The sequence below is a fragment of the Rattus norvegicus genome, chromosome 3 (assembly GCF_021556685.1).
Source record: "Rattus norvegicus strain SHRSP/BbbUtx chromosome 3, alternate assembly SHRSP_T2T, whole genome shotgun sequence".
NCBI lineage: Eukaryota > Metazoa > Chordata > Mammalia > Rodentia > Muridae > Rattus > Rattus norvegicus.
The window spans coordinates 118,377,001-118,402,759 of record NC_141536.1 but is presented as its reverse complement, the minus strand read 5'-3'; the positions used below and the strand labels follow the sequence as shown (position 1 = coordinate 118,402,759).

Sequence of the window (25,759 nt, the reverse complement as noted above, 5' to 3'; positions counted from 1 at the left end):
AGGCGGATCTCTGAGCTCAAGACCAGCCTGGTCTACAGTATGAGTTTTAGGACAGCCAGGGCTACACACAGAGAAACCCTGTCTCAAACAGAAAGAAAGAAAGAAAGAAAGAAAGAAAGAAAGAAAGAAAGAAAGAAAGAAAGAAAGAAAGAAAGAAAGGAAGGAAGGAAGGAAGGAAGAGAGAAAGAAAGCACAATTTGGAGAAGGAAGGAACACTGGTATACTAAAGCCAAGCTTTGTGCTGGAAGAGAGACTTCAACTAATATTCTTACATTAGTGCCATCAAGGAGGGTCCAAATCTGTACTGTAATACAGGGAGGAGTATTCTTAGGGCAAGACTCTACCCAGCTAAGCTTCCAACTTGTGAATGGAAAAGGACTTTTCTGCTCCTAGACAGGAGCAAGAAACAAAGTGGCTACAAATGTGGTCCAAGGGGGTGGGGACCATCCTAAGCTGGGAGTCGAGTTTAGCAATGTCATCCACTTGGTTCTGCTTTAGAGTCAGGAAAGATAAATGAGGAAAGAGGTTATGAATCTTTGTAAGTCGCTGGGGCATTTGGGACCCCAAGATGTTGGGAAATGTCAGAACTGGGAAACATCTACCACAAGAGTTACAGACAGGGGTGAGGAAGAAGCCAGAGAGACAGAGACAGAGACAGAGACAGAGACAGACAGACAGACAGAGAGCCAGAGTCAGAGACACACAGAGCGAGCGAGCGAGCGAGCGAGCGAGCGAGAGAGAGAGAGAGAGAGAGAGAGAGAGGTGATGCAGACAGCTGGAAGGACAGAACCATCTAAACCTTTGACATCATTTGACATCAGACATGGACTTGGAGGACTGCAGGACGTGGAGTTTGCCCTGCTGGGCTTCTGTCTTATTTCAGTCCAATAATTCCTCCCTGTGTTCTATTCTTCCCTTTTGGAATGGTAACATATATTCTGTGTCATGGTGAGTTCTTACAGGAGCCTATAGTTAAGAGATTGCCTTAAGTCCCAGAATATACTTTGAACTTTTAAACAGTGTTGGGACTGTGAAACACTGGGAACTTTTGAGGTTGGACTAAATGCATTTTGCATTATGGATTGGAGGGGCCCCCATAGGTTCATATGTCTGAAGACCTGGCCCCCAGTTTGTTTGTGATGGGTTGGGAGGAGTGAAGGGCACTCTGAGGTTTCAAAAGTCTTCTGCCGTGCCCCTCACTCTGCCTCTTGCTGGTAGTTCAGAGTGAGGTCTTAGCTGCTTGTGCTGCATGCTTTAGCTCTGTCACCGGGAATGCTTTCTTTCGTAAGTTACCTTGGTCGCGGCGTTTTGTCACAGTAACAGAAAAGAAAATAACTAATACAAGGTACAAAAGAAAAATCAGGACAACATCTCAGGATGTTTTTAGTAAATGTATGAGTTTTTTTTTTAATTGAGATGATGTTTTAAATTGAGTTTATTTATCTAATGTATGAGTTTATATTGGGCACATCCACTGCTATTCCCTCTGCACATGTTGTTGGCATTTCATCTAGGCTCCGCCCCGTGGTTACCTGGCAACAGCCAGGTGTGCCTGACCCCTTCTCACTCTCTTCTCCTCTTCTCTTGCTCTTTTACCCTCTTCTCCCTCTGTGTCTTCTCCCCTCCCCCTCTCTCCTCCACCTCTCCATGTGCTCATGGCCAGCCTCTGCACTCTCTCTCTCTCTCTCTCTCTTTCCTCTCTCTCTCTTTCCTCTCTCTCTCTCTCTCTCTCTCTCTCTCTCTCTCTCTCCATCCGCATTTCTCTGTCTCTACTCCCTCAACTCCCCTCCCCACCCTATGCCCTAAATAAACTCTATTCTATACTATACTATACTATACTATACTATACTATACTATACTATACTATGTGGCTGGTACCTCAGGGGGAAGGGATGTCTTAGAGGCACCCCCTTCCCCACTCCATATCATGCCTCCACCACACCTACCCCTGGCTTCTTTTTCTTTTTATAAAACACAACACATGTGGCCCGCACACTCCTGGTTAGAAGTACATATCATAATGTCTAGAGAGAGGAAGGACATCTGAAGGGAGGACGTATCTAGTAAGCTGTGGGGAAGTTGTCATCTCAGCTGTGTTGCACTAATTTGGAGGCACCCACGTTTCATTGAGTAAACCTCACCCACATTCCTGTAAACGACTCCCTCCCTTTGCTCCTAAAGCACCTCACCCAGGCTTCTGCAAGTGAACCCAACAAACTCATCGTGTGACATTGATGTGGTCTGAGGTCAGGAAAAAAGGAACACAGCCACTCCCTGTGAAGTGTGTGTCCCTGTGAGATGTGGGCCAGATGTGGCGTCCTGACTTTTGAGGCCAAGAGGAAAATGAGCCAGGTTCAGCTGTTGGCCACAGGGCATATGACACACCAGCCTGGGTGACTGACTGCAGGAACCTCTCCTGGCTGTCTCTCCAGGCAGCCTGAGTGGGGTGTAATCAGCCTAGACAGCTGACAGCCTGGCAGCCCCAGCCTTGCAACCAGGGTTATTTTAGTTTTGCAAAGCTGAGCCAAGGGACTGTTTAACTTTTACAGCAGGGTATTGTGTGGTAATTCATACCTGTTGCTACCAACAGCGGGTTCCAGGCATCGGAGAACAGCAAAAAACTGAAGTCCGGGAGGTGCCTAATTTATGAAAGGGCTCTCTACCGAGTAAGTCACACCAGTGTCCCATCAGGAGACCAGGAAACCCGCCCTGTGTACCTGTGTCCATCAGTCATTGGCTGGGACCCAAAGAGTCAAGTGGGCATTTCTGGGCATGGGGAGAAAGGATGGCGGGAAGCAAAGCTGCCAGCGCTCGCTCATCCACTGCAGCTAGGGACCGGGGCGAGACACCTGCTGCAGGGGACACAGGATGGCACCAGTTCATCCTCTTGGTGCTCTCTGAGCAGCGCTGGGTTCAAGCTGTGGTCCTGTGTCAGAATCCCTAGGGGCCCCTTCCAACACACCCACTCCTACAGCTGTAAGCCAGGAATGAGGCTTTCTCGCCAGTCTCTAGGCAGATGCGGGTACTGCCGGTCTCCAGCCAAACCGGCAGCTGCTGGTCACTGCAAGTTGAGTTTGGGGCATAGACAGGATTTTCTGACAAAATCAGCTGCTTAGGTCCTGCTGCACGCACGTCAGGAACAGGTGTAGGGAGAAGGCCGAGAGAAGAAGGAAGGCAGAGCCGAGAGTTTGGGTGGTGTCCCGGGCTACACATTACCAAATGGAGAAAGGGCAGTGGACGAGCCTGCACCGCTTCGGAAGCAAGAATTTCTTAGACACCCAGAGCCAGCTTGCCGGGAGCTATGTTTTTGCTCACACCCCACCAGGGCCTCTAGGGAATGGTGCAAGCTTTCAGCACCATTTGTCAACAGAGCAGGGTGGAAAGGTTATCTTTGAGAGAGCCACAGCCCGAGCAGCCTAGAGGATACATTTGTGGGCCCAACTCCTTTAAAATAAACTCTGGTTTAAGCCCAGCATCCCAAATGAGCAGTTTTCCAAGAAGACATTCCTAGGCTAGGAAAAGCCTCAGCCTCTCAGAGCAGGCAGGGAGGGGGGCAAAGTTACCAATGAGAGTGTTCCCCGTGAGAAGAAGTAAACAGACAGTGAACTGGCTTCTGTAAGAAGAGAAGCCCCTGGTTTCTGTAATTAAATGTGGTTGTGGATTCAGGAATGGCTTGCTCAGGGCTCAAGCAATGTTTGTTTCTTTCCAGCCTTCTTCTGGGTTGACTCCCATCCCGTGTTTAAAGGGCTGTAGCAACTTCAGACCTGACCTCCTCACAGCAAGTCCTGCAGAGAGGCCCCTTCACAGTTACTCAAGTCTCAGGAGCAGTTTTGCATAAGTCTGCTTGGTTGATTAGCTCAGGCCTAAGAACAGGGTGGATGGAGATAGAAACTCTGAGTCAGCGAACACCCCCTCAGACAGAGCTATGCTCCTGTCTGACTGCCAAGGTATTCGGTGGCCTGTTGTCTGGCTTTCGGGCTGCCTAGCTCTCTAATTATCTAGTTGTCTGTGTACCTGGCAACCTCATCAGAGAGGACCCACCTCAGGGTGGGACTCCAATTCTGAGGTGCATTTACTTCTATAAGTCCTTGAAGCTAAAGGAGGAAAAGATTGAATTTCTCAGTCTTTGATCTCAATTAACTAATTTTAAAAGTCTGGTAGATACAGTTGAGGAAACAGAGAACGATTCCTATTTCTCCTGTGGGTGGTCTCTAAGGAACCAGTGAGTAGGTCCTGTCCTAAGTTTCTTGTAGGCTTAGATTTTTTTCAAAATCTATTTTATTTAGGGTTCTTAAACACTTCAACCTCCCTTCTAACCCACTGACCAGAGGTAGGGGGAAAAGAAGGTTAATAAGAAGAATGTTGTAGATCTGTTTAGAAGTAGTTCCCTGGGGCAATTCTGCTCTTTGTTATCAGGATAGCAGCAGTCCGGTTTAATAGCGTACACCAAACACAAATCAGTGCCCACCGCGTGATCCAGTAGAAACAGCAAGGCTCTGCTAAATCAGCACGAGTCAGCAGCAGTGACCAGAATCAGTTGGAATACCACAAGAAGTTCTTTGGTGAGTTTCTCTCTACAAAGTGAAGACCAGTGAAGACCAGCGAAGACCAGTAAAGACCAGTGAAGAGTTCCGTGGTGTAACAATGCAAGAGCACTCTCTCACTATTCGTGGGATTCCATTTATGTCCTTACTAACTACCATGTGCCCTCTAACGTGCCTGTTTGCAGCAAAACATTGCGTGCCTTCTCACAAGACAGCTTCCAGAAAAACATCAAATGACACAACTGAGCTTGTTAAAGAAACCAGAAAGTGCCGCTTCCATTTTCTGACTATCCCTGGAGACTGAGGCTCTGAGAGATACGGTGGTGCTACAGCAGAAAACAGAGAACCTGGGCTCAGTCATGGGCTGTCTTAGTCAGGGTTCTATTGCTGTGAGGAGACACAACAACCATGCAAATCTTGTACAAGGAAGCCTTTCATTGGGGCTGGCTTACAGTTTCAGAGGTTTAGTCCATTTTCATCATAATAGGAAGCATGTTGGCGTGCAGACAGACACTGGGACAGTAAATGAGGGTCATATCCTTATCCACAGGCAGAGAAAGAGGACTGGACCTAGCAGGGGCTTTTGAAACCAAGAAGTACAATCCCAGTGACACACTTACTCCAACAAGGCCATACCTTCTAATCCTTCTAATCCTTTTGAATAGCACCACTCCCTGGTGACTAAGCATTCAAATATATGAGCCTAGGGGGGCCATTTTTATTCAAACCACCACAGTTCCCAGAAGGAGACATGCAAATTCAAATCGGAGTATTTTGGGGGGCTTAATAAAAGCTTCTAACATAAGATCCCCCTGAACTTTTGTCTCACTCCTAAGTAGCCTGCCATGCTGCCTGCTACTGCATGTGGCCTCAGAGCTAAGCACAGTCCCTTACATACAAAAGCATGACTATCATAAAACTTTAGCAAAGAAAACTATTGAAGAGCTGCTGCATGTCTGTAAAGTTCTGAGCAAAATGGCCATTCAAGCCAAGTAGCATGGCCCCTACCTAAAGCTGAAGCAGGGGAAAGCCGGGGAAAGAATGAGGCCGGACTAGGCTATATAGAAAGACTTCAATACTTTGATAGCTGGACTGTGGTGGTCAGCCTCAGGAGGTGGAAGTAGACAAATAAAGGAATGGACTTGGGGGCCAGCTTTAGGGATGGAATCTAATGGTTTTTAGGCAGGCAAAGGAAATACGAGAAGACAGGGTCTTGTCGTGCTTGCCACGCTTCGGCTAGTATCCCTTCAGGGACAACAGCACACACACATGCCGCCATTTATCAGGGTCCTGCCTAGGAGCTGTTACCTTCAGCCAAGAGGGTGACAGCCGTTATGGAGGTCCCTACCCTGTGTATCCTTTCTGTAGGATGAGCAGAGGGACACACCCCAGAGTATACTCAGTAACCTCAGACCCCTAAGTCACAGGAAGAGAAAACAGAACAGAGGCCTAACTGGGAGTTCCAAGTAAAAATACAAAACTTAATGAGTGCTTCACCAACCCTCAGTATCGTCAGTCGGCAGTTTTTCCCCTCTGTAGAAAAGATTCGGAGTTCATTTTAATGCCTGTGGAGATGTACGCATGCTAAGCCTTTCTGATAGGGGTGAGGGCCAGCAAGGTGGTTCAGTGAGTAAAGCATTTGCCATGTAAGTTTGACATCCTGAGTCTTATCCCCAAACTGACCACACAAAATTGCCCTCAAACACACACACACACACACACACACACACACACACACACACGCACACACGCACGCACGCACGCACATGCACACATACCATGGCACACAAGTGCCCTCCAAAATATCATACATATTTTTTTAAGGCTGAGGTTCAAATTACAGTTATTATCAGTGACCCCACTAAATAAAACCAAAATATCTGTCCTACTTAGGGCTTCTATTGCTATGATGAAACACCATGACCAAAGCAACTTGAGGAGGCAAGGGTTACACTTCCAAATCATCTAAGGAAGCCATGGGCCGGAAGTCAACTAGGGCAGGTCTAGGGGAGGTCGGACCCCTTGGAGTTGGCACAGGACATACCTGGACACCGAGAACTTAGCACAAGAGAGATTTATTATCCTGGAGAAGTGAGTGGGAGTGGAGGGTAGGCAGGAAGGCTGCAAAGGCAGCAGCAACAGCAAGAACAGTAAGCAAGAGACCAAGTGTTTCTGAGTGAGTGGGTGGAAGTTGTTTGACTTGGCTTGGTTTGGTTTTTGGATTTTAGTTTTTCAAGACAGGGTTTCTCTGTGTAGCCCTGGTTGTCCTGGATTTCACTCTACAGATCAGGTTGGCCTTGAACTCAGAGATTCACCTTCCTCTGATTCTTGAGTGCTAGGATTGAGGGTATGTACCTCCGATCCCCTTCTGTTTTTTGTTTTGTTTTGTTTTTGGCAGGAGTGGGTTTTTAAGGGGGAAAAAAGGTAGTGCATGCTACAGTGAGTTGGTAAATCCTGATTGGACATATTAGCCAAATAATAAATTTTGATTGCCAGATCTTAGTGTTTTATATCTGATGAATGAGTCTATGCCCAGATAAGAGAATGGACCAAAATTGGGGCTAGCTATAGGAACGTAATCTAATGGGTTAGCAAAGGAGAGAGGGTAAAAGGTAAAACCTGTCTGCAGGCCCATATTTGCCATGCTTGGGCCTGCTAGAGCCCTTCAACAGGGACTGGGAGACAGGAGCTGATGCAGTGACCATGAAGAGGTGCTGCTTACTGGCTTGCTCAGTGTGATGGTTTGAAAGAAAATAGTCCCCCAATCCCCCACCATAGGCTCCAAAGGCATGGTACTATTAGGGGTGTGGCCTTGCTGGAGTAGGAGTGGCTTTCCTGGAGGAAGTGTCTTTAGGGTTGGGCTTTGAGGTTTCAGATGCTCAAGCCACACCCAGTGTAGCAGTCTCTTCCTGCTGCCTGTGGATCCAGATGCAGAACTCTCAGCTCCTCCAGCACGCACGCTACATATCTGCATGCCCACTGCCATGCTTCCCACCATGACAATAATGGATCGAGCCTCTGAAACTGTAAGCCAGCCCCAATTAAATGTTTTCCTTCATAAGAGTTCCTGTGGTCATGGTGACTCTTCACAGCAATGGAAGCCCTAAGACACTCAGGCTGCTTGCTTGTAGAACCTAGGACCACCAGCCCAGGGATAGCGCCACCCACAGTGGACTGGGCCCTTCCACCATCAATCACTAATTAAGAAAATGTCCTACAGCTGGATCTTTTCTCTTTTCTTTTTTTTTTTTTTTTTTTTTTGGAGCTGGGGACCGAACCCAGGGCCTTGCGCTTGTTAGGCAAGCGCTCTACCACTGAGCTAAATCCCCAACCCCTACCTACAGCTGGATCTTATGGAAACATTTTCTGAGTTGAGGATGCCTCCTTTTAGATGACTCTAGATTGTGTCAGGTTGACATAAAACTAGCCAGGACTGTACCCAAGCCAGACATAGTGCACAGTTGTAATTGCAGCCCCGGAGAGGCAAATCCCAGAAGATGATGAGTTTAAAGCCATCCTAGGCTACATAATGAGCTATGGTAAAAACTCGTCTCCAGGAAACAAAACCAAATAGCAAAAGCAGCACCCCTTAGAATCTTATGGAACTTCTAAATCAGAGGGAAACAGGTATACCTCACCTTAACCGTCCAAACCACTGACTGCCTAAGTTCCCAGCTGTAGTGGCCCCTGTGGTCTTTAAAACATCCCAGAGAGGGTGTAGGTCTTTAATCCAGTGGGTAATAAATTAAGTCTTTGTGGTTTAACAGCCAGATTCACCAATGGGACCCTACAGACCTTCTTACTCTCCTTGTAACATAGTTAATGTGGGTAATAGGCAGCAGAACAAGGCCTTCGTGGATTAAAACCATCTTAGAGGGGTTGGGGATTTAGCTCAGTGTTAGAGCGCTTGCCTAGGAAGCGCAAGGCCCTGGGTTCGGTCCCCAGCTCTGAAAAAAAGAAAAAAAACCATCTTAGAGGATTTATTTAAGAAGGGGACGACACTACTCCTGCAACGATGATCTCTTAGACTTCCTGAAAAGAGTGAACAGTGCCTCTCAGTAGACTGAACCAACCCTGAGTTGTGGTCTTGCACATAAAGGCCCCCCAAATCCAAAACCATTGAAATTATAGTCTGTGAAGCCTGGGACACATTTTGCTATTTTATACAGGGCTGGTGCACCTGCTCTACCCGGTCTCAACTGCTGCTTAGTCAGCCTTCCAGCTCTATGGAGAGTTGCAATCTACAACTACCGCCTTCCTCACCGTTTGTCAGCACCTCTGCAAGCAAGAGCCTGGCCACACCCAAGTTTCTCTACGTCATCTGTGATGTTAGGTTAGTTCACTAGGGTGACCATAACAAAGTACCACAAATGGGGGACGTCTTAATTTGCCTTCCAATGCTGCGGTAAACACCACAGCCAAAAGCAGCCTGAGAAGGAGAGTTACAAGTCACAGCCCATCACTGAGGGAAGTCAAGGCAGGAACCTGGAGGCAGGAGTTGATGCGAGGCCATGGAGGGGTGCTGCTTACTGGCCTGTCCTCCCTTCTTTCTTATCCAGGACTACCTTGTTCAGGGGTGGCATTAACTACGGTAGGCTAGGCCCTGCTGCATTAATCATGATTCAAGAAAAGGCCCTGCAGACTTGCCTACAGGCCGATCTGATAGAGGCAGTTCCTCAACTGACATCTCCTTTCAGAAAGCCTGTCATCCCCTTCTTAAATAAACCTTCCATGATGGTTTCGGTCCTGAAGGCTTGCTCTGAGGCCTATTAGCCACATTAACTACGTGACAAGGAGAGCATCAGCTGTGTCAGTTTGACAACAGGCCAGTCAGCACAGGCAGCCGAAGTTTGCTTTCTTGAAATTCTGAAGTCAAAGGCAATTGCTACTGAGTTGGCTTGTCTGGAGCTGTGTTTTGGTTTTTGGATGGCCACTTTCCTCCCTCCTGTGACTGACTTCACATGGTCCCGCTGCATGTCCACATCCAGAATTCTTACACGGACGCCAACCATACTGTCTTGGAGAGGGCTTACTTCTAAAACCCTGTCTCCCAAACACTTCATATTCTGAGTAATTGCGGTTAGGATTTTGGGGTATAGAGCCAGCCCCTAAGAGGAAAAGCCACCAGGATTTATTTCTTCGGGTTTACGAGAGAAGCAACTGAACTAAGTTGGGAGGGCTTAGATCAGTGGTACAAAATACTTTCTATTATTAAAGATGCAGAAGCGGGGTTGGGGGGGGGGAAGATGCAGAAGCAACATGAAGGCAACTGTCACATTGATGTCCCAAAGCCCTGTCTCTTCTAGAAGGGTGCTTCTTTGAGTCCTTAAGGTTTTTAGGACCCCAGAGTCCCTGCCCACTCTCACACGCATCTGTGTACTCAGCTCTCAAAGCCCAGGATATTCTGGAAACTACAGGTATCTGATGAGGCCCTCCAAGTACAGTCTCCAGACTCAGAGAAAGGGGCCTTCTCAGGCCACCACAGACCTACAGTGTCAGGCTCAGGTGTAATCAACCCTACTGGTGACTGAGACCTGTGGATGAGGGGCTCAATTCTGATGGCTACCACTTGGAGCAGCAGAGGAAGGACCTAAGGCAGACTGGGCTGATTGACAGCTCCCACGATTACAGAAGCCTCCCTCCATCTGCCCTAGTTAGCTTTAACTGTAAACTTGGCACAGCCTAGAGTCACCTGGGAAAGGAGTGTCAATTGAGAGATTGCCCAGATAAGATTGGCTTGTGGATATGATTGTGGGGGAGCGCCCTGTTTATTAATAGATGGAAGAGAGTGCAGCCCACAGTGAGCCACACCCCTGCCTGGGCAGGTATTCCTGAACTGTATGAGGAAGCTAGCTGAGCATGGGTCTGTGGATGAGCCATTAAGCACGCCCCTCTATGGTTTCTGTCTCAGCCCTGCCTCAGCCCTGCCTTGACTTCCCTCAATGACAAACTGTCACCTGGAAGCGGAAGTCAAGTAAATTGTTCCCTGCGTTGCATTTGGTCAGTGATTCATCAGAGCAACGGAAAGAAAATCCCCACCCCACGTCACCCCCTGTCATCCCCACCCCACCCCACCCCAAACATTCCCAGGTCCAGATCACTGCCTGAACATGTATTTTCGTTTTTCTTGCTTATGCCCAGAGTGGAATTGTGGAATCCTATGTTAATGCTATCCATGGTGTAACTACTTAGGAAACTACTAGTTATTATCCAAAATGGTTGCTCAGCAGTGTATGAGGGCTCCAATTTCTGTTCATCTTCAGCAATGCTTGTCACTTCCTAACTTTTCATTGTGAATATGATTACTCACCTGCTTTCATTTTCATTTCCGTGACCGCAAACGATGCTGAGTATCTTATCATGTGCTTGCTAGCCCACGTCCTCTCTCGAAAGCAATTGAGCTCACTCACTAAAATTAGTCCTTCTCTCTAGCCATTGGCATCTCTCACCAGACACTGGTGAAATAAATGTCATTCAAACTTGGTCTATAGCAAATTAAATGTAGTAAAACTTTCATGTTAATCATGTCTTGAAAGATTCACTTGACTTTTAATTATGTGCATGTGTGTAGTCAGGGTTGGTATGTAAATTTGTAAGTGTAGGTGCCCACAGAGTCCAGCAGAAGACATCAGATCCCTGAAGCTGGAGTTCGGAAAACTGTAAGCCACCCAGCACATGTAAGCTAGGAACTAAATCCAGGTCCTCTGTAAGAGCAGTCCATGCTCTTAGCCACTAAGCCATCTCTCCAGCCCCGTAGGTATTATTCTGAAGCTGTTGTGATTATATTGCTTTCTTGATTTCATACTATGTTTGTTATTATTTATTTCCTATCACTGTTAAGATCTAGATAAAATATTAAGACCTAAATGGAATGTTAAGGCCTAGGTAATTGTTACCTGGCTAGCCTGCCATTATAAGAAAACTTTCTCATATGTTTCTGCTGTTACCAGGAAACTTTCTAGTGCCATGATTGATTACATATTCTGTTATGTTCTGTGCCCTTGGAAACCAATCATAGCAGAAGTTAATAGAACTGTTTTGTGTAGTTACCCACAATTAAGCTTGGACCCAAACCAATCATCCAATAACCTGGACCTATAAGCTACCTCTGGGATAGACACTAACACAAGACTTCCATTTTGAGTAGTGGTTTAGTAAAGTTTAAGTTCCCAAGACCTCTCTGGGAACTGACATCCTACTTAGTAGAAAGAGACATGTGTGTGGGTAAATGACATCCTGGTTGGCAAGTTAGGACATGAATTTTAAACAAGGCAAGTCTCTTGCCACAATTGAATACCCCCAACCAGTGGGAACAGGATAAGTGTACAACAAAGACATGTTCCTAAGGAAATCCCCCATCCCTAAATCCTGATTGGTGAAGTAACTTGGTACAGATGTTTGTGGATTTGGGACTTAAAAACCATGTAAGATCTTAATTCCTGGTCATGGTTCAGTTCCCAAATCTGGGTCATGGTTCTGGTTGACCAGTCCTGGGACATATGCTCAATAAACTACCCCTGTCTGACTTTGACCAGTATCCCTGTGTTTTGTGAGGCAATTCCTGGACCCCAACAATCACTATACAGGTATATCAGTATATAGGAACTCTAGAGTATATAGGAGAGCTAATTAGGCATAGGCATGTGAGTATATCAGAAAAGCTATTGTTTGGATATGTGACTTTATATCCTGACACTTTACGGAAAATGTTTATTAATTTTAAGCATTTTCTGCTGGAGTCTTTAGACTTCTTAAGTATAGAATCCTACCACTTGCAGTTTGGAATAATTTGACTCCTTTCCCTGTAATCTCTCTCACTAGCCATTGGTTTCTCTCACTAGCCATGAGTCCATCCATATTTTTAGCTAAGACATCACTCTATTGAATAAGAGCAGAGAGAAAGGACTTCTGAGTAAGATGGTCGCTTAGGAGGTATGTATGAGAGTAGTTGGTCATAATAGAGTGACAAGGGGAAAAGAATATTACATCACGGGGCTGGGGATTTAGCTCAGTGGTAGAGCGCTTACCTAGGAAGCGCAAGGCCCTGGGTTCGGTCCCCAGCTCCGAAAAAAAAAAAAAAAGAATATTACATCACCAGACCAGTTGTTGGTCATCTCCTGTATCCACCTCCCCGCCATTAGACTCCTTGGGTCCCTATATGCTCCTGCCATTCGCAAAGCAATGGAGACGCTAGCTGCTGACCAGTCCCTTCCAGGAAATCTACAGAAGCCCTACCACTAGGAATCCTGTAGAACGGTAATCTAGTGATACAACCCTAGGACTTTCCTAGAAACCCCAGGTGAGAACACCTGAAAACAATGCACTGACCCCAACAGTATTATGGCCACAGCTGGATCACCTGCCTGGCCCAGCTCAAGCAATGGCTCTTCACAGCCACCAGGTCAGCCAGCTCCAGTCAACCCATAGGTTTTCACACAGGTTCCATTTTCCCAACCTCTTCTGAAGCTAAAATGATCAATACAATTCTGGACAGGGTGTAAGGGGAAGTGTGCTCATGGAGTCCCGGTTTGGGATAACAGAATCTTCTATTTCCCATGAATGCACTAGCCATGCTTGGTTTATGTCCTATTGGATGGCCTATTTATTTCTTGTTTTTGAGTAAGATTACACTTAATTTGGGGGAAAAGTTTTCAGAGCCTCATCGTCTGTAAACATCCTAAGCTATCTTGGAGTTTAGCTGGGACTCTTGGTCGATTATCTCGAAGGGAACCTTGCACAGGTACATCACTGGATACTTCTAAGAGAAGAACTGTACTAGTGAAAAACAATATAATCCAGAGAGGGACTGGAGAAGGAAGGAACCAAGCAGCTACACAAGATCCCACTGGCGGACCAATTGCTTCCGATATCCTGTGTGGAGCTCCACCTCCTGTACTAATCTTCCTTCTTTCTATAACATTGTCATTTAGCAAGATGGCCCCAGTCTCCTACTGTCTTGCCTTGATGAGTTTCTCTTTGTCTTTTTCATTTCTCTATACTCTTGTTTCAAACAGAGTTTGGCCTGGCTTGCAGAGTCTCTGTTGTCTCAATCTCTTGAGACAGGAGGCTGTTTTGTGTTATCTAATTCCCCATCTTTGTCTCTCTCTCTCTCTCTCCATTTACCTTAAATACTAATATACACAAAATTCAAAAATAAATAAAACTATCTACAGGACTGTTGATCTTTTGCCTGGTTCAGAAATAGCTCCTTGGGGTTTAACTGGAGCACAGTATTTTAGTAAAGGGAGGAAAATCCTTTCTAAATGTGTTTGAAGAGAAAATAAATACAGGGGGAAAGAAGTGGAACGCCAGCAAAATGGCTAATCCAATAAAGGCACTTATACATGGGTACACACACACACACACGCACACGCACGCACACACGCTGTAATAAAATGTTTAAAGGAACAGAAAGATATAGAAAGTTATAGATATCAAATATATCTTTCATCAAGGTGAAATCAAAGCAAACGATTCTAGATTTATAAAGAATTTCAAATAGTAATTTTGTTCTAAGGATTACTTCAAAATAAAACTAAGACCAAAGACAAAATCAAAAATCATCACAAAAGGTTTGTGCATTAGTCAGGATTCTCTAGAGAAACAAAAGGAATAGATTGTGTTGTAAACAATAGATTCTTTCCAGATTCAGTAGAGACATGAAGAGATGGAGTTCAGGTAAAATATCCTGTAGTAACAGCAGCCACTAACTGTGGGCGAAGCCGGGATAGGAGAGCCAACACCCACTACAGAGCAAAGGAAAGGGCTTATACAGACTAGAGGGTGGGAGTCTCTGATCATGGATTAGTGGTCCATGGAGGTACTCAATGGGATGTAAAGCCATCACTTAGGAAGCTGATCCCATGGAGCAGCCCTGCCTAAGACCATTACAATTATTTTTGCTGCTACTGTTACAATGTTGCTATTGTTATGAATCATAATGTAAATACTTTTGGAGATAGAGGTTTGCCAAAGGGATTGCGACCCACAGGTTGAGAGCCATTGTACTAGATATCATATACAGAGTGACTGATCCCCCTCTACAGGGCATCACGTGTGATCAAACATTCCAACTGTTTTGATTGTATTAAAGAAGGAAGGCAGGGGGCTGGGGATTTAGCTCAGTGGTAGAGCGCTTACCTAGGAAGCACAAGGCCCTGGGTTCAGTCCCCAGCTCCGGAAAAAAAAAAAAAAAAGAAGAAGGAAGGCAGGCAGGTGGGCAGGCAGGCAGGTGGAAAGGCAGGCAGGCAGAAGGGCAGGCAGGAAAAGAATGGATGTATAGAACAGGGATTAAAGGAGAGTGGCATATGATAGAATTTAGTTCTGGATCCTTCCTTGCAGAATTGGAGCATCTTGGAGTCTTAGGTCAAGGTCCCCTCCTTCTTCAACCTATGATGATGTCAAGGGAGTTCATGATGATGTCCTATGAGTTCATGTGGCATTCTAGACTGGATGAATCAACTAGAAAGGGGTCTCTTGAGTGCAAGGATTCAGCACCATGTTTTGAAGTATTAAAGATTCTATCCATGTTTGGTGAAGAGATACACTGAGATGGATTTCAGGAAATCAGGCCCTTTAATATACAGAAGAAGAAGGAATGTGGAAGAAGCTGGAATGTGGTGGGGAAAAGTAGTAACACCCCTTCTTCATCTTTTCTTAAAACTTAGAAGGGCTTGTTTTGTATTATTTTACTCTACCACTGTGCTTCCCTGTTGGGAGTTTTAGACCATGGAGAAGGCAAAAACGTTAACTAGATATTGTCAAGGTCAGATAAGGCTCTGAACTTTAATGGCTAGTCTTTGGGACTAGGTTCTTTTAGTCTTTCCTCTCTAGGTTGGGTCATCTGCTGACATGAGTCAAGGTCTTGCTGACCACATAGATTCCTTTGTAAACATGAGGCACTTCCTCTAGGCCTCCTCTCTGCTCTTTGCAGACTACATCGTTTATAGTCCAATCTCTGGGTCTCCAAATCTCTCTGATCAAGAATATAGATGACTTCCCAGAACTACAGAACGCTTCGAGAGTTGTCCTGTCATTCTCTTAGGACCTAGCTGGTTAGAAGCAGAGGGCAGAATATTGGCTACGTTTGGTTGGTTAACACTCATAAAGTCACGAGATGGTATTAAAGCTTCAATTGTCTGTCATTCTAACAACTGAAGCAAGATCGAGCCCTCAGGGAAAGGAAGAGAAATCCCTGGAGAGGGGCTTTCAGTGGGAGCAACCCCCTTTTTGACAAAAAGCACTTGAGTTAGGTTGGCACTGATGTAGTAAGAGGTGGAAATGTGTGTAGAGAAGAAGCAGTGACATGAGCAGTGACATTTCATAGTCCAGGAAATAAGGAACATTCTGCAGCCAGACACAAAAGTGTGTGCACAAGGGACATTGTAGAAAACAAAGAGTAGAGAATTTTATGATTTCAATCCAGGGCAGGGGAACTCATTCATGTCTTACCACAGGATGATGAAGGAAACCCTATTCTAACTAGGAACACCTAAAGTTGTCACCTGGATCTCCTTTCCTCTTCCCTTGGATCCCTTGGTCCTCGGTTCTCAAAGCTGTTGATGGGGCAGGAGCCCATGAAAGGGCCGGGAAGGATGAGACAGTGCGCAGTGCTCCCGCACAGCAGTTTCCAGAGCACATGGGGGAACGAGAACGGAGACCGTTACTCAGAACATGGAAAGAAAGGGGCACTTCCAGTTTGTGTAGAAATCCTCTTACACAAGAGCATTTGTCACAGCATTGCGTAAATTTTCTTTAAGGTTTTTAAAGTCAAAAGTATCATTCTCAGGATATAGGCTGTCCACAAGTTTATTGTGGCCAAAACAATTACGAAAAAGAATAAATTTTCTTCTGTTTTCTCTCATCCTCCAGACAGATAAGTTTACGTTTTTGAACTAGACAGCCAAGGAGAGGACCCTTAGGGAAGTAAGTCTGAGTGGTGTCCATTGGAGAGGGAGTGTTTGTTAAGTCAAGAGGGTCTGGAAAAGGAGAATAGATAAACTTCTTTGTGATTCTCAGTTCCCATTCTGGATCTGGATGAACTCAGTGTGCACCACTGAACTCCTACTGTCTTGGGAAATCAGTGGATCAGAGCAGTAGACTCGGATCTAAACCCTGTAGAAAGCCTCTAACAGAGCGGTGGAATTGGGCAGTTTACAGTGCATGGGGGGTCTTCAAGAACCCAGAAACTTTGGGCATAGGAGTAGCAAAAGTTCTGGTAAGGACAGGACCTCAGAAAGAAGATGCTCAAACCTAGAGGAGAGCCAAGAGCAAGAAAGAGAAGAGGCCTCCAGTGCCTGGGGAAAAGCAGAGGGTGGAGGTGGGGTGGGGGTGGGTGGGGGTGGGGGTAGGGGGAAGCTGTCAGGGTGGCTCAGTAGGGAAACACACTTGCCCTTAAGCTTAATGATCTTCAAACTCCATCACCCATACATTCACTCATGTGTTTGATAGAAGAAAGTCAAAACCCAAAAGTTGTCCTTTAACGAACAAACTCACAGAGTAAATAAATTAATAACTTTAATGTGTGTTGGGGGTTGCTGAGTGGCTATACACACACACACATACACACACACACACACATACACACACACACACACACACACACCACACACACACATACACACACACCACACACATACACACACACATACACACACATACACACACACACCACACACACACACACACACACACACACACACACACACACACACACACACACAAAGACATCCATGTCAGCTATCTCTCAAGTCCCCGGAGAGCCACAACGTGTGTTTCAAATAAAGAAACTATCTTGAGTAAGGCCAGCCACTAACGGGTAGAAGCTGGGACAAGAGACCGGACAGCTCCCCTTAGAACAAGCAATGCTCTTTACTTGGCAAAGAAGGGTCCTGGGCTGAGCAGGCTAGTGAAGGAACTAGGCAGGCTATAAGGTTGTCATTTAGAAAGTTGGTCCTAGTGCCTCATCTCACTTTGGGGCTGCCACATAGAAGCTTAGCAGCATGGGACACACGATAGGACAGAAGACTGACGCCACTGCAAGAAAAACAAGTTGACGGAAAGTGTAGGTGTGTGTGTTGTAAAGGGGATTTACTACAACAGCTTACAACTAATAGGCGTGGGCTGTCCAATCAACAAGTGCCTGTATGCCAGAAAGACTGAGAAGCTGGAAGGTGTTCCTCACACAGAACTGTGTACCTCAGCACTTCTGATTCCTACTCACCCACTCCCTGTTCCTGGGGCCACATTAGACCCCAGGGAGCTCAATTCTGATGTCACAACAGAGAAAGAAGCAATCTCCCTGACAGTGAGGGCAGGCAGGCCCAGGTGGTTTTTCTCACACCTCCTGATATCCAAGCCCCAGTGAGAAGGGGCTACCCGCCCTGAAGAGGAAATCTCCTCGTAGTTGCTCCTTCAGAACTGTCCTTGCAGACTTGCCTAGAGGTGCATCTCCCTCCGTACTGGAGAAAGGCGGAGGTGGGAGAGAGACAAACGGGAGGGGTGAGCTGAGAGAAAACAAACCTCATCTTGTACATGTATGAAATTTAATCAGTAAAGATGATTAATCACACAATCCGGGTAAATTACAAAAGGTTTATGTTGAAGTGAATTACAAAAAGATAAGAAGGAATGATCTATGTTTGTAATCCCAGTGCTTAGAAGATAGAGGCAGGGGGGATCAGAAGTTCAAGGACAGCCTTAGCTATATAGTGAATTCTAGGCTAACCCTGGCTACATGAGGCCGTGGTAAAAACAGAAGAAGGAAAAAAAAAAAAAAACAGAACAAAACAAAAATGCCTTTTTAAATAGATTTTATATACGTGACTAAGCTTACTGAAGGTTATTTAAACTTCTCAAGTTAGGACTCCAGATGTTAGAAGAAAACTACACCAGACAGCCAAACTCCAGACACTACAAATTAACTTTTATTATTTGGGTTCTGGAGGTCTTTGTTTTTGTTTTCTCATCAACAAGAATAAAATAAAGACAGTCCAAGAGCACCAGAGGAAATGATTACAGAGACAAGAACAAACCTAACTGATGACATTTGCCCTGGCAAATCATATATTCCCCCAAGTGGATAACGACGGCCTCCTCAATAACATGGCGGCCTAAAGGTAGGACTATAAAGCGGAAATGCATGCGGGGGGTGGGGGTGCTATGAGGAACCAAGGCAGTGAAAAGTAACTTCTCACCATAGGAGAAAGAAGAGGGGAGGGGAAGGAGGGATGGAAAGAAAGGGAAGGAAAAGCAGGACTAGAGATCATGTCCCCGCCCTCTGAAGACAGGATGGGCCTCTGCTCCACTCAGTGTTGCTCTTAGAGACCCAAAAGCTCCATCACTCCAGGTGACCACCAGGTACCCCGGGGAAGTCTTGGCATGGCAAAAAGAAGGTTAGTTTTCTTTTCAGTGTGGGAGATTTCTCCTCTGCCTTAAGCAGTGTAAGCTTTCTAAATAGGTTTGTACAGTAACCAGCATTGGTAGAAAGGTCCAGAAGACCTGAGGCTCCTGCCTCAGGATTTGCCCTATATATAAACAGAAAGATACAGCACAACACTAGGAGACCTCATCTAAAAGTCTCAGCTAAGGCCCCACCCCTCACCAGAGCAGTGCTGGAGAGCTGGCCCCCACAGCATGAGCTCAGAAGAGCTGGCCCCCACAGCATGAGCTCAGAAGAGCTGGCCCCCACAGCATGAGCTCAGAAGAGCTGGCTCCATCTATTGCTGGCTGCGGGAGGCAGGAGAGCCAGACCTGGTACCACAGGTTCAGGAGAGCTGGCGGGCTCACCAGCTCAGCTACCACCGAGGCCCACATCCAGGGCTTTGAGTTGCCTCACCCCAACATCTACCCCATCTATGAACTGCTGGAGCATGTGAAGGGAGTGGGGATGGTCTTATACATCCAAACTGCAGGATCTCCATGACACAGGGCAACAATATCGGAGAGGAGTCCAGGTGAGGATCCAGTATTGATCGTGGAGCAGAAGCCAGAGACCTTGAACCAGACCAATGACTCATTGCAATGAACATTTGCAAGTAAAACTGGGCAAAAGGGCATCCAGTATGACACACTGTGACACATGATGACACTCCATGCCACAATGCAACTTCCACGGTGACACATTTTGGGTTTTGTTTTGTTTTGGTGGGGGAGGTTAAGAGGACTGATATGGAAGAACAGGGAGATGGGTGGGATTGTGTGCGTGGCATGGAATTCACAAAGAATCAATAGAAAACTAAAAAAAAGTCCCAGATAAACTCTGAAAGTAAGATAGCCAGGAAGTTTACAGACTGTGAGACTCTAAAACCACTTTCCCAACATGTAAAGAAAAAAAAGAAAAAACAAGAAAAGAAAAATAGGCCATCCAAGAAACTACATAAGCATGGCTAGTGAATTCGTGGGAAATAAAAGGTTCTGTTACCTCAGACAAGGACTCCATGAACACACTTCCCCTTTCTTTCTTCCTTTCTCTCTTCCTTTCTTTCTTTCTCTCTCTCTCTCTCTTTCTCTCTCTCCCCCTCTCCCTCCCCCTCTCCTTCTCTCTCTTTCTTTCTCTCTCTTCCTCTCTCTCCCTCTCCCTTCCCTTCTCTCTCTCTCCCTTTCTCTCTTCCTTTCTCCCTTTCTTTCTCTTTCTTCCTTCCTTCCTCTTTCTTTCTTTCACTCTCTCTCTCTTTCTCTTTCTTTCTTTCTTTCTCTCAACAAGATTTCTTTACATAGCCCTAGTTGTCCTAGAATTCTCTCTGTAGACCAGGCTGACCACAAACCAGATATCTGCCTGCTTCTGCCTCCTGAGTGCTAGGATTAAAGGCACGTGCCACCACCACCCAGAATTTTCCTAATTAATGCTTGATGTGGGAGGGCCCAGATTATGGTGGAAGGTGCTGCCACTGGGTCCTGGTTGATACAAGGAAGCAGTTGAGCAAGCCAGGAAGAGCAAGCCAGTATGTGGTGTTTCTTTATGGTTCCAGCCTCTGCCTGAGTTCCTGCCCTGACTTCTCTCAGTGTTTTGACTGCCATCAGGATGTGTGAGCCAAATAAATCCTTCAACCCCCACAATGCTTTTGGTCAGTGTCTTATTACAGAGAATCAAACTAAGACACAATAGCATTTACATTCGAGAACCATTTAATGTAAACATTGTCTTTAAGAAAATAAGCAGAAAAGAATGTCTTCCTCATAAATACAAAGACAGCCCCATTTGTAAGTCCACCTATATCCTCATTCCAACCTGTGGGTGTATACTCAACAATTACAACATCGTTCTGTTTTCCTTTTAATTTTCCACCACTGAATTCCTTCCTAAAAGTGTGTGTGTGTGTGTGTGTGTGTGTGTGTGTGTGATGTTACATTCTAAGTATCTAACTACTGATGCCCCCACCCCTTTTTTCCAAGTGATCTCACTCCTAAACTCAGAGTTGATATGATGACGACAGCTGTAGTCAAGACTGGATGGCTCTTTATAGCCTGGCAATAGCACATTATTGTCTATCTGTCTATAGCCTGTGACACCTGTGTCATTACTAAAGCAAAAGTGCTTGCTGGCGATTCGCAGTCCTCCAAGATTCATAGGCTCAAATCTGTCCGTCTGCGCCTTAAGCATCAGTGATGAGCTAACATCAGGATTCTCATGCAGCTCACGATGGACAGGACCCTAGGTGCTCTGTGTGACACCCTCTCTTCCAGATTCCTACCAAATGATGAACCTGATCTTTTGGCTCCAATCTCTCCAGAGGTCAAAACTTTTGGTTCCTGCGTGGGCCTGATTTCCCTTTTTAAGCACCAAGAAAAGTAGTGGAAGGAGGGTCCTGGGCTCTCACCATCCCTTAGATAAAGAAATCAAAGTCTTAAAGAGAGGAAGTGAGGCAGGATATAAAGACAGAAAACGAAGGGGATTCAGGAAGGAAAGAAACCGACCTACACCTTGGAATCGAGTTTACCTTTCCTGATGAAAGAGTCAACGAACTTGAGCTCCTCTGTGGAATCAAAACTGCCCACATAAATAATGTTTCTCCTCCCACCCCACCCCCCACCTCCAAAGACATGAGGAAAAAGGAAATTAACAAGGGGCAGTGCTTATGTGGGGCCAGAATGCCGTGGCCTGAAGTTTTCTCATTACTTATCCTGTATCTAAACAACACACTTCATAAAACCACCTTACAAGCTCATTTACAAAAGAAAAGCCTTTAAGATAAAGGAAGTAAGTGTACTGCTACTGGAGATGGGGTTCGGTGGTTAAGCGCAGCGGCTGTTCTGGCTGAAGACCCAGGTTGAGTTCTTTGCATCCACGTGGCAGCTCATAACTCCAGCGCCCTCTTCTGGCTTCTAAGGGCATCAGGCACATATTCCGGGTGCTTACCAAATACTGGCAAAAACACACACTCATATACGTAAAATAAAAAGTAAACCAACTCATATTTGGCTTTCCATGTTAAACAAGGAACTTTTTCCAACTTCCTTTGAAGCCAAAACACAGACACAATTCCAGATGAGGCACAGGAGAAGCATGTGCAGCAGCCCCTGAGACACTGCTTTCCACTGGAGAAGACCTGAGTGACGTCACCCTTCTTCATTTCTCCAGTTTCCCCTTGGACATGATGCTCTGGACCAGCCAGGAAGTAATAACGAAGGGAGAGCATCTACACGGCAGGATAAGGAAGCAGAAATGCAGATAAACCGGGTACCAATGGTTCCAAGGCCGTGAGACCGCACCAGGCTGGCGGTTTTAGAGATTTATTTATTTTTTTTATGTACAGCATTCTGACTGCAAGCCAGAAGAGGGCACCAGATCTCATTACAGATGGTTGTGAGCCACCATGTGGTTGCTGGGAATTGAACTCATGACCTCTGGAAGAGCAGTCAGTGCTCTTAACCGCTGAGCCATCTCTCCAGCCCGGCTGGCGAGTTTTAACGGCTGGGTTTCTTCGGGTGGCAACAAGAAACCTTACGTTTTTCAGTGCCATCCCATCAGGTGCTTTTGTTGCTTGCAGCTAACCATTCTCCTAAGCGACACACACCGTTTAGAAGAATAACTCTTTAGACGCCAGGGATTCTAGCTATAAATATTGCCTTTAGCAATTTGTCAGTCCGCTCTCTGTTTCAGAAACCAATACCTGGGATAAATCACTCAAAAGGAAGAAAGTGGGCTTGTTTGTTTGTTTGTTTGTTTGTTTGTTTGTTTCATGACTCCAGCAATTCCAGACCATGGTTGCTTAACTCTGTTGGGGTGGGCGACTCGGTTCCTTTTATCGCGGCAGGAGACCGTCATAAAGGAGACCTGCTTATTACATGGCATCCAGGAAATAGAAAGGGAAGGTCTGAGTCTTAATAACCCCCTACAAGGGCACGTCCACAGTGACCTAATTGCCTTCACCTAGGTCCAACCTCCCAAAGGTTCTATGCTTTAAGAACCAGGCGTTTAACTCAAGAACTTTTGGAAGACATTTCAGACGGAACTATATGAAGAAAGAACATATTGCAGGGAGATATAGAGGGAACATATAATTTAAAGTTGTGGTAAGTGAGAAAAAAATAAACAAAGGAAAACAGGTCATCACAATTAGCCTCAGCTGTGAAATAATGAGGGGCGGGGGGCGAGGTAAAAAATGCAAAATCACAAATGCTTTCAGTACGTCCACTAGGAGGCAGTAGAGCCTCCTCTCTGGTTAGGCTCACTCGGGCTCCCAAATGTGGGCGGGGCTGAAAGACTAAGGTGATTGAGGAGAAAGGGGGGCCCTGGAATATGTCAAAGCTCCCTAGAACTCTCATCTTTGCAAGCAAGGGTTTGACGGCTCAAGGAACCAAAAGGAACGTGCAACAGAGAGAGAGAGAGAGTGAAGGGAGAGGCACCAGGTGAGGCTAGAGGAGCAGGAAGGCAGCAGACAGTGGCGGGTTGGAGGGGCGGGGCTTGGACCTTAAGTGCAGAGTGCACATTCCCGTTTTATTCAGTATCAGGGCCAAATACTATTGGGTCAAAGACTTCTAGTTGCAAGATGCAACTTGGAAGCAGAAAGTCCACAGGAAAGGGCTACGGTACGTACAGGAAAGGCAATAAAAAACTAAATTATGGAGAGTGACGAACAGCTTTGGGCCAAGCGACCATGAAAGGGCCAGAGCTCCGCCCGAAACTAGCCTGGAGGGGGACGTTCTGGACACCTTGGAGGCTCTGGGGTGTAAGGGTCCACTGTTCGAGGAGCAGGCACTCTCCAAGGCAGCAGAGGGTGAACTGTCTTCTCCTGAGTTTTCGGAGCTTTGCGTTTGGTTAGGCTCCCAGATAAAGTCCTTATGCAACCTGGAAGAAAGCATCACTTCATCTGGGAGAGATGACCTAGAGAGCTTCCAGCTTGAGATAAGTAGTTTTTTGTTTTTTGTTTTTTTTAAAGAGATGGCCTGCCCATACTCAGTGCTCGTGTCAGGAGACATTAAAGAGCGCCTCACGAGGAAGGATGACTGCTTGAAACTTCTGTTGTTTTTAAGTACAGAACTTCAAGCTTTACAAATATTACAGAAGAAGAAACATAAAATTTTCAGTTAGATAAAAATAGCGAAATTTGCCAGGAAGTTCATGCTATATTTGATGCCCTTGGGGTCCCCAAGTCAGACACTTCAGACATTACACTTCTGCTGAGCCACGTGGAATCAAAGGTGAAGGATATTCTCTCTAAAGTCCAGAAAAGTCATGTGGGAAAAACCATTGCTAAAGGTTGGTTTAAGTTCTGAACAGGCAGAAAAGCTGGAAAGAATTAATGATGCTCTTTCCTTGAATATGAGTGCCGCCGGCGGATGTTAATGAAACGATTGGATATGACAGTGCAGTCCTTTGGATGGTCCGATAGAGCAAAGGCAAAAACAGACAACATAGCAAGAATTTACCAGCCCAAGCGCTATGCTTTGTCACCTAGGACAACAGTCACATTGGCATATCTGCTTGCTGCCCGTGAGGATCTGTCTAAGATCATCAGGACAAGCAGTGGAATCAGCCAGGAGAAGAAGGCATGCGCCATTAATAAGGTGCTTAAGGGAAGGGTTCCAGACAGGGAAGGACCGTCAAATGAAATTGAACCACCACCCCCTGAAATGCCCCCTTGGCAGAAGAGACAAGAAGGCGGAGGGAGGGGTGGCTGGGGTGGTAGAGGAGGTGGTGGGGGAGGAAGAGGTGGATGGGGTGGTGGAGGAGGAGGGTGGGGAGCGGGTGGAGGAGGAGGCAGAGGAGGGTGAGGAGGAAGCTGTGGGGGAGGGGGTGGCCGAGGAGGTTTCCAAGGCAGGGGAGATTATGGTGGAAGAGGGGGCTATGGTGGGAGAGGGGGTTATGGTGGGAGAGGTTATGGAGATCCGTATGGAGGAGGAGGTGGTGGGGGTGGGTATAGACGATACTGATACCTGCAGATGTTAGAGAACACTGCTTCTTACTAGATGCAGTAGATATAGTGTCCTAAGGAACATACTTGAACATCACCCTGAGGTAGATCATGTTAGTGCCCCCGAGGAAGGCATTCCTGAATACAAAAGGCCATTTTATATACCGGGTGATGATCCTGCAACATGATTTTTTTCCCATATTCTGTGTACTAAAGCATGCTGTGTCTTTTTAAAAAGCAAAAACAAAACCTATTTTTTAAAATGTAAATATTTATTACCAGCAACTTGGAAAATGGAATGTATTTTATTTTCATGTTTGAATTTAGACTGTAAACTGGTATTTTGTTCAGGGTTGAAACACATATGACACCTGCCAGTAACAGAAAGGAATCTAGACTCGAGTCGTTTGTATTCCTGGGGATCTGTCCTGTAGTGTTAATTCTATTTTACAAAATAGAGGAAGTGACTAATAAAAAACTAAATTATGTATTAAAATAGATAAAAAGGGAAATTATGACATCTAAAAGAAAATAGATGGACTGTGCTGAGAGAAAAAGAGAGAGGGAGAAAAAGATATATTCATGTACTAAGTTAAAGAAATAATCTAAATTTAGACAAATACGGCATGTTCTGTATGCAGAACTTAATGAGAGAGAGAGAGAGAGAGAGAGAGAGAGAGAGAGAGAGAGAGAGAGAGAACTACAAAGGTGGTCAGACCTTAAAGGGGGTGGGAAACGATAGTGCATGTGAATGATAAGAGGATGGCCCATCTGAAAAAAGGAAACCAGCCAGTGGGGTCAGGGAACAGAAGAGAGGGAGGATTTATGAAACTGTAATGTAAAACACAATGTAAAATGCCA

At 45.8% G+C, this 25,759-nt stretch overlaps 1 pseudogene; it reads left to right on the top strand.

Annotated features, from left to right (window-relative positions):
- The first annotated feature begins 23,153 nt into the window (after positions 1-23,153).
- LOC147995691 (tRNA-splicing ligase complex subunit FAM98B pseudogene) lies at positions 23,154-25,399 on the top strand (annotated as a pseudogene).
- The last annotated feature ends 360 nt before the right edge of the window (positions 25,400-25,759 follow it).